Source organism: Melozone crissalis, unplaced genomic scaffold (assembly GCF_028551555.1).
Source record: "Melozone crissalis strain CALT ecotype California unplaced genomic scaffold, PUWL_Pcris_2 ptg000002l_1, whole genome shotgun sequence".
Classification (NCBI taxonomy): domain Eukaryota; kingdom Metazoa; phylum Chordata; class Aves; order Passeriformes; family Passerellidae; genus Melozone; species Melozone crissalis.
In genome coordinates this window covers 708,771-718,687 of record NW_026535780.1, presented here as the reverse complement: position 1 = coordinate 718,687, position 9,917 = coordinate 708,771, and positions in this window count along the sequence as shown.

Sequence of the window (9,917 nt, the reverse complement as noted above, 5' to 3'; positions counted from 1 at the left end):
CTCGGTGCTCCAGCTGCATCCATTTGATTCCGTCTTCCTTCTTCTCCTCTTCCCACCTGGAAAAGACACACAGGAGTCCATGAGAATATCCCAAATCTGGCATCTGGCACCTCCTCCCAAGGTCACATTGGAAGAATGCTCAGAGCAGAGACAGCTGATAAAAATTCCAGGTGAAATCCCATCTTCTCTGCTGCTGCCTCAGTTTCCCTGTTCTTTAAAACAAGGAAAACTGGAATGGAATCCATGAAATTGAAGTGTGGTGACATGGAGGAACTCAGGGTGGGAGTGAAGAGATCCTAAAAGCCACCTCATTCCAACCCCTTTCCATGGGCAGGGACACCTTCCACTAATCCAGGTTGCTCCAAACCCCATCCAATCCAAGGAATACTTCCAAGGATGGGGCAGCCAGGGCTTCTCTGGGAAAGCTATGCCTCATAAATATTGAAAACTTTCATTTTAACACAAATAAGATCTTAAGGAATCTTTCTCCCCGCAGGAGCAAATGGGATTTTAAAGCCACTACAAGTTTTGACTGTGAGGATTTAAAAAACAGCAACAAAAATTCCAGTAAAATTAAATTTAAAAATTACAAAAATAATGTCAAAAAATCCAAGTGGAAAATCAGGAGCAGGACTCTAAAAAGAGGGATAAAACCACAGGTTAGGGTCAGAGGAAGAGCACTGGTGACAGCAGGGGACAGGCAAGGATCTGTGTCCCACAGCCAGGCTGGCACTGTCCCTTAATCCCAGCATCTCCAGGGAAAAAAAAAGCCAAGGATTTCTGGGGAAACACAGCAAGATTCCACACAGAGAAAGCAAAATTCCTGTTTCTCGCTCAACAATGCCGCAAAGGTTATTTGTGATTTTTTTTTTCTTCCCCATGGGAAGCAGAGTGGAATAAATTCATGGTACCCAAAGGTGCATTTTACCGTAAAAACAGAGGAAATTAAATAGTCAAGGAAAACCAACAAACTTCTGGAATTTGGGCTGAAAGCCTCAGAGAAAGGCAGTGTCAGGATCATTTCTGTGATCTGTGATCATCTCTTTTCCCAAAATTCTGGGATCACAAATCCCTGCAGAGCATCCCCCACACTCACCTTGCACAGCCCCCCGAGCCCAATGAGGGTAACACATGGGAATCTCCTCATGGGAAATGTAGTTGTGGATAATTATTTAGGATTGAATTCCTACATACCAGCCAGGATCCAGCCATTCCAAACAAGGCATTGATTAGGAAAAAAATATATAAAATCTTATTTTTCACGTCACCCTGGATCCTTCAAGAGCCACCTCAAAGCTCCAGGGATATCCCTGTCTGGGATAACGGCTCCTCCCAGATCAGGGTTTGCCACAGGCTCCCAAAAAGCATCCCAAAAATCCTCCTGCTCTCTCCCAGATCTTGGGGAGATCTGGGAGAGAGTGACACCAAGTGGCTGAAGTCACATTTTCAAAAAATAATCCAGCATCCCGCAGCCACATTCAACATCCTTTCCTACAAAATACCTTCCTGGATCATCCCAAATCTGCTGGAGAAGGAAGTGCGGAAGGAATTCAGATCCTCTACAGCTCCCTGATAGAGTTGCTGCGGTGTTGGAATTATTATTATTATTATTATTATTATTATTTCTTTCCAATAATTATGAGCTTGTCCCTTCCCAGGATAGGCACCAAGAAAATCATTGGAGGAGAAATAAATATTACAAAAAAATTTTAAAGTAAAAATAATTATGATACAAATCCTGCTGTGCATCCAGACCTTCCATGATCTCTCACCCATTTCCAAGAGTGGCAAGTTCAAGGCTCAAAGGAATATAGGAAAATTAAATAGCTAAAAATTGGAATTTTCACTGTTTTACCCCACAAAATAAAATTAAAATCCCAGTCCAGGGTTAGACCTGCCAAAGACACGCTGAAATTTACCATTTCCATTTGTTTTCCGCCTCTTTTTCTTCTTCCTTCTGTTTTTTAGTCTTTTTATTGTTCTTTTCTTCCTCTTTCTTTTCATCTCCTTCCTTAGATTTCCTTTTTCCGGTTTTCCCTGGGGTTTCCTCCTCTTCACTCCTTCTCTCTGTCTCTTCTGTTTCCCCCTCTGGCTTTTTCTTCTTTTTCTTCTTCTTTTTCTCTTCCACTTGAATATCTCCCTTCCCTTCATCCTTTTCCTCCTTCACCTCCTGCCCCATCCCTCCACTCCTGCCCTCTCCCAATCCTTCCTCCCCTTTCTCATCCACCTCTTCCTCCTTCTCAATTCCTTTTCCATTTCCACTTCCCTTTGCCACCCTCTGCTCCTCACCTCCCACTCCTTTCTCTCTCTCCTCATCTTTCTCCACCTCTTGTTCCTCTTTCAGCAATTTTTCCTTCTTCCTCTTCCCCACCTTTTCCACTCTCTTCACTTTCCCCCTGCTGGGATTCTTTGCTTTCCCCTTCTCCCGCTTTCTTTTCCCTTCATCCCATCCTTGGCTGCTGTTGCTTCTCTGTTTTTTGGCTCTTCCCCATCCCCCTTCCCAATTCCTGCCTTCACCCCCCTCCTCCTCCTCAATGCCATCCATCAAATCCTCAAATTTATCCTTCCTCCCTCCTTTTCTCTTCAATCCCCTTTCCTGCTTGTTTTCCTCTTGTTTCTTCCCTCTTTTTCTTTCTGGGGCTTGGGAATCCTCTTCCTGCTGGGGGATAGGGGGATCCAGCTGCTTCTCCTCACTCTCCCTCACAGCTGTGAGCCCCACATCCCTCTCCAAAGGATCTCCAGAGGGGGATGCAACCCCACCAGCAGCACCTTCACTTGGGACCTGTGGGAAGCGGGAATAAAGGGAAGAGATGTTGGGAAAACAGAGAGGTTATCCCAAATCCCAAGTGAACGGTGGGGATGCAGGATGAGGTCCAAGGGGTGACATTCCCCCCAGTTTTCCTACCCCAATTCCATTCTGGGTCTCCAGGTGCTGCTCTCCCACTGCCGGTCCTGTTCCCTGGGATTGGTCCTGGGACCTACAACGACATCACAGCCAGTTCTCACCACCAGCATTCCCCTTTTCCATCCCAAATTAGGGAATTGCTCCCTCAACTCCCTCCAACCATGGCAGCACCACGGATGGAGATATCCCGAGGCAGCAGGGAATGACCCCAGTCTGGATTTTATGGGATGAGGAAGCTCAAAGGAGCGGAACCACAAGGTCTCCAGACAAAAAAGGGGAAGTCCTAAGGAAATATTGCCAGAAAAACCTCAGGAGAAAAGGTTTGGCAGCACCAATAGCACAAAGGAAGGGATCGGGCCAACCATGGACACACTGGAAAAGGAGACAGATGGGACACAATTCCTGGGGCTGTGGGGATGATTCCAGTGCAGAATGGGCAGGGAAGGAGCCTCATCAATACAACAGGACAAAGATTGTCCAGATCCATGATCCCCACCATCCATATAGGTGAGGAACCCAGGAGCATTTCCCTGCTCAGCTCAGAGAGAGCTCAGGTGAATCTTTGGGAATTCTGTGGGATTTGCAACCCTTATAAAGCACCAACCTGCCCCTAGAATTTCTCCCAAGGCAGGGAGTTGTGAGTCTTCCAGGTGTTCATATTCCAGAAAAATCAAGCAAAATCAGAATGAGGAAACAGCAGCAGAGTCTAAACCAAGTTTATGTCTCCTAGGCTGAGCCTTAAACTCCAAAGGGTGGATTTAGGTGAGGTATTAGGAAAAAATTCCTCACTGAAAGGGTGGTCAAGCACTGGAAGAGGCTGTCCAGGTGGGATCACCATCCCTGGAAATGTTCCAAAACCCTGTAAATGTGGTGCTTTGGGACATGGTTTAATGGTGATCTTGGATATTTTTTCCATCCCCAAGAACTCCATGAGTTTAATGTTGAGGTGATGGTGTCCCTTTCCCTTCTGGGTCATTGTCACCTCCAAGACAAATCCTCTGGTGCATCCTAGCTAAGCCTGGAGCTAAACTCAAGCCACAGATCAGATCCATTCCCTGCTTTTCCCAGCTCCTGGATCCTGCTGCAGGATCCCTTAGGAAGCACAGCCAGCTGCCCTGATCCTTCCCAAAAAATGAGTTGAAAATCCAGTTTCCTCCTCCCAAGCAGGATAATGATTTCTCTTCCTGGACTTCCAAATAGAGAAGAGTCACAATTCCTGCTTTTAACCAAAATTTCTGCAACAGAAAGCACGAATTTTGGCCCCTTTCCATAAATTAATCTAGGGAGATAATTAATTACCAGGCTGTGGGATATCAAAGCAAGGAAAAGCTTCAAGCTGGCTTGGGATGGAAACAAGTTCCCAAAAAAAAAAAAAAAAGCAAAATAAAAAAACAGGAGCCAGATGCTTTTTGGTCACTGTTACACAATCCCACTAAACTCCTTGGGGAAAAGCATCCTGCAAAACACGCTCAGCCCCTCCAATCCCATTGGCAGGGAGCAGATCCATGACTCAGAAGGCAAAATTCCAGCACCTTTTGGGATCAGCTCCTTCCTCCCCAGGTTTTATTAGAGGCCTCTCAACTGGGAATTTTTATGAGGCAGAGAGGATTAATCAGCTTTAGAAATTCTGTTTCCTATCTCTGCCAGGATCTAGAGGGAAAGAACAGCCTTTCCCCAGGATTTGGGAGGGTGGCTGTTCCCACCAGGACTTCCCCAAATTTATGTAGGAATGTGCACCTGAGCGATCACACCCTGCTGGACTGGGGAGGGTGGATGGGGCTGGAACTTCCCTCTCCACCCTCAAATCCCAGAACTGAGCCTCAAATTCCACTTGGGATTGGTTTTGGAAAGCTCTAAAGTCATTGAAAACACCAGGATGTGGAGAAGATGCTCCGGGAAAGCACCAGCGATCCAGGAGGGAAAACCAGGATTGTGCAGCTCCACAGGGAGGAGAAGAAAAAGAACAAAATTCCAGTTCTCTGGAAGAAAATTAATCCAAAAAAAGACCCAACTCACCTGGAAGGGCCTTCCAGCCCCGCTGCTGGCCCTTGAGGGGAGGTTGCTTTGGTCTCCTCCTGGAAAATATCAAGGATTTGGGAAAGGTCCCCTGGCACAGGTATCCCAAAGCAGCATCACCCCCAAACCAGCACTTTTACCTCCCTCAGCCCCCTTGGTTGGAATCCAGGAATCCAAAATACCAGGTTTTCCCAAGTTTTGAGGTTTTATGTGGTTAGGAAATCCCTGGTTTCCTTCCAACAGCACAATAAAAGAATTTTATGGATAAATAAAGGAAAACTCCCTCGTCAACCACCTGCTCATTGGAAGCACTGCTGGGAGAGCAATCCAGGGAACAGAAGGGATGGGAGGGCTCCAAAATAAAGATGGATCAAATTCCAGGTGCTTGGAAGATGAAATCACCCTTGCAGCAGATGGCAAGAGGGAAAGAGAGGTGGGGAGCAAAGCCACGGGGTGGGAAATACAATAAGGATGAGCAGAAAGCAAGGAAAAAGAAAAAAAATTAGAGACAATGAGGATAGGAGCTAAAAGAAAATGAGCTCGGAGGGGGCACAAACAGATCCTTAAAATCTGACTCCTGGAGGACACTAAAAATCCTAAAGAAAGGGAAAAAAATCAAAATGTATGGAAAATGGGGTTAGGAGCTAAAAGAAAATGAGCTCAGAGTAGACACAAAGAGATCCCTAAAATCTGACCCATGGATGCCACCAGAAATCCTGGAGAAAAGAAAGAAACTTCATAATATAGGGAAAATGGGGACCTATAAGGAAATTTTTAAAAACTAAAAAAGCTCAGAGGGGACACAGAGCCCTAAAATGTGACCCATGGAGGCCACCAGAAATCCTGGAGAAAGGAAAAAAAACCATCAAAATATAAATGGGAACCTAAAAGAAACCGAGCTTGTAGGGGACACAGAGCCCTAAATTCTGTCCTTTGGAAATCCCATCCCACTGGTTTTACACTTGTTTTCCAAGCTGGAACCATCTTTTCCTGCTCCTGACCACACAAGGCATCCCAAAACTCATCCCAGCCTCATCCAGGGCTTGCCAAGCTCCGAGGTTCTCACTCTAAATCCCGACTTCCCCAAATTTCTCTTCCCAAGGCTTTCAAGGGAAGCCAAAACCACACAGGGATTTCTCGTGAAAGCTGCTGGGCGAACTCATTAAGGGGAAAATAAAACCCTGAGTTAATTACAGGTTGGTTAGGTCCACATAAACTTTCATTCCCTGGGAACACGCCTGCTCTTGGATTCACAATCCTTCAGAAAACCTGTTGGGAAATTCAGGAAGAGCCATGGCCTTCCAAAGTCATTCCGGCCTGAAAATGCCTGATGGTTGTACTGGGAATGCCGGGACCACAGGGGGTTTCAAAGCTTCTCCATGAATTTGATCCATCCAGGAAATTGGGGACATTTGGGATCCTGTTTGTGAGAAGGATGGAAAGAGGGAAAAAGGAAAAGAATCTCTGCTGGGTTTATACAACAGGACAAGGAGTGTCCAGATCCATGATCTCCACCAAGAGGACAAATTAACACAGGAAAAAGCAAAATATAGCGGGGATTTCCTGGGATTTGTGTTCTCCAGCACTAGGAAAGGATCATGGAATGATTTGGGTTGGAAAGGATCTTAAGGATCATCTCATTTCACTCCCACTTCCCACTATCCCAGGTTGCTCCAAGCCCTATTCAACCAGGCCTTGGACACTTCCAGAGGGGATATGAACAAGGAAAGCAGTGAAAACCAAATTCCTGAGGAAGAGATTCCCAATCTCAACCTCCTGCTTAGGACGTGAGAGTCACCCATATCCTGATGCTCCCCACAGGTGCCACCAAAATGTGACGTATTCCACCCCAAACTCAGGAAATTTATTACTTAATTTAATTCCAGATGCTCAAAAGCTCCTTCCAGGAGCTGGAAGGAGACCACAAGACAGAACCCTCCCAATTCCCTTGGGAACAAACCCCAGGAATGCTCCCCAATCCTTCAGCACAGCGACCACCACCACGTACCGAGGGTGCAGCTCCCTCCTCAGCTTGGATCCCATTCCAGAGGCTCGAGCCAAGGCCGTTCCCATCCACAGCCTCCTGCTCCAGGGAGCTTCTTGGCCACAAAGGGGACACAGAAGGGACACACACATATTTTAGGATCATGGTTTGGGTTGGAAGGGATCATGTTGTTCCAAGCTGCTTCCACAGGGAGGGACACCTTCTGCTATTCCAGGTTTTTCCATGCTTCATCCAACCTGGTCTTGGACACTTTCAGGGATAGGGCAGGCATGGCTTCTTTGGGAAAACAGCTGCCAGGGGCTCACCACCCTCCCAGGGAAGAATTCCTTCCCAATACCCAATCTAAACCTTCCATCCTTCAGCTGAAGGTGATTCCCCTTTTCCCATCACTCCATGCCCTTTATTTTTAAAAACTCCTTTTGATAATCAAAGCAACACAAGGAAAGCAGAGCTGGACATTGTGGCCTTCCCATGCACAACTCTGGGATATCCCAGATGGAAAAGCCCATTCCAAGGGCTGACCTGCTGATGATGTTCTCCTGCAGTGGCTTTTCCTTGGCTTTTGATTTTTCTTTCTTCTTCCCTTTTACCGTGGAAGGCTTCACACCAGGACAGAGCAGGATCAAGGAAAAGGAAGTTCATGCCATGAGTTTGAATCCCACTGATTTTTTTTGGGATAATTACAAGGGTCACCCCAAAGCAGAGGGAGGTGTGGTACCTTCTCTGTGCATTCCAGCTCCTTTGGCTTGTCCTGCCCATTTTCCAACTCATTCTTTCGCTTCCTGGGATAAGGAAGAATTGATCCCACTGAAACCAACCCCTTGGTAGTAACCACAAACCATGGCATGATGCCATACTTCCTAATCCTTATGCCCAGCAGCACCAAAAAATGCTTCCCAAAAGGAATTCCGGAGCAATTTCTCTGCTTGAGCATGAAACTCCCAGGAAAACCAGTGGGACAACAAAGCAGGAGCCCCTCCAAAATTCCCTGCCATGCCCCATGGTACCCACCTGCTGCTGCTCTTCACCTCGCTGGCTTTTGACACCCCCATGGCTCCGTCATTCACAATTTCTTGGGAGTGCTAAGGCAGAGAATCCCAGGATGGTCACTGGAATGAGATGGAAACAGCACAGGGTTGGTGCCACCCCAGTTTTGATCTCCAAGGAAACCCCAACAGCTCAATCCCAAAGTTTGGAGCCCACAGGGCCAAGCTCAGATTTAATGAGGACCCATGTTGAAAAAAACTTAAGCTCAGTCCCTGAACAACTGCTGGAAGTGGCAAAATAAAAGGCAATAAGAGGAAAAAAAAAGAGGAAATTCCCTAAAATAGTTCAGGAATTCACAGCTTCCACCACCACAATTAATAACAATTAGGCACAGCAGAGAAATTGGGTAAATTGAGATATTGAGTCCCCACCACCACTCCTCCCCTGTCCTCTTCTCATGGAGCAGCCAGACTCTCCTAAATCCCTGTTTTCCCTAGAAACTCAAGAGGATGCAAGGAATACAGGTCATATTCCTAGTCCCCATCCATGAAAACCCTCTACATTGAGGGAAAAACCCCCAGTATTTCTCAAAGAGTTAAGTAAAAACAGTCTGAAATACCCTGAAAAAGTTTTTGGGAGTAGAAAATACCCTGAAAAAGTTTTTGGGAGTAGAAAACACTTAGAAAAATTCCATATTTTACCAGGCTTTGCTGTGCCAAGAGCACGTGCAGCTGCAGCTGGGATGAAGCTCAGCTGGTAGAGGAGAACATTCCCAATCCCAGCCAGCCTGGAGAAGACCTCACTCCTCACCCACCTGCTTCCCTAAGGGAAGTCCCCCCTCTCCCAGGAAACTCCTTAAAAGTGTCCCTCATCCTGATTGGAGGCTCCCAGCCCAAGATGCACCCTGGGAAATGAAGTTTTAGCCCAAAAGCTGAATTTTGGGAGCGTCCCTTCCAGCAGCAACTCCTCAGCAAGGAGGCTTGGGAAGCAGGGAAATACTTTGGACCACTCAGGTGGAGAATGGGGGTGAAAATATGGATTTAAAGATAATCAGGAAAAACCTACTTGGCAGGAGGTGCTTCCTCTTCAATTACATAATTAAATTAATCCCCAAATCCAACTTTTCTCAGCTGCCTCTCATTCATCAGAGCTCCATGGTTGGATGTAGAGGAATCTGGGCACAAAGTCCAGATCCCACTGGGTCCTACTGCCCAGAACCCTCATCCTGAAACCCATCCCACTCCTCTCCAGCCCTTTTCATGGGATGAGTCCCTTGTTTCCAACCTGCCCCTGATGTCATCAAGAAACTCATCCCAGCTGAACCTCCCAATGTTGTCATCCATCCCAAACCAGGTGTGAGCAGCACACCTGGGAATGGGATGGGGGAAATTGGGATAATGGGCAAAAGCTTTCCCCGAATTAGGGGGAAAAGGAAGGATTCAGGGAGAGGTCAGAGCCCCTTCCAGGGCCTAAAGGAGCTCCAGGAGAGCTGGAGAGGGACTGGGGACAAGAGATGGAGGGACAGGACACAGGGAATGGCTTTAAACAGGAAGAGGGTCAGATTATATGGGATTTTGGGAAGGAATATTTGGCTGTGAGGGGCTGCAATGGAATTCCCAGAGAAGCTGTGGCTGCCCCATCCCTGGAAACATCCAAGGATTTGGATCAACCTCTTCTAGTGGAAGATCTCCCTGCCCTCTGCACTGGATGACCTTCCAATCACATTCCAACCCAAACCAATCCCATAATTGCAGGAAAACTCAGGGATTTGGGTCAATAAAGGGCACTGCTCCACGTGGAATCCCCAGCCAGGATGAGGAGGGGGGCACCCCGCATTCCCTTGGGAAGGTCCCGCCCGGTTCGCGGCCGGGAGCGGAAACCCCCGGAGGAAGGGCTGGATCTGGGAAAGCCTCTTTGATCCCTGTTGCGCCATCCCAGGAAAAAAACACATGCAAGCCACCTTTCTGGCTGGATGAGTGGAGGTTGTCCAGGGATGGGAGCCAG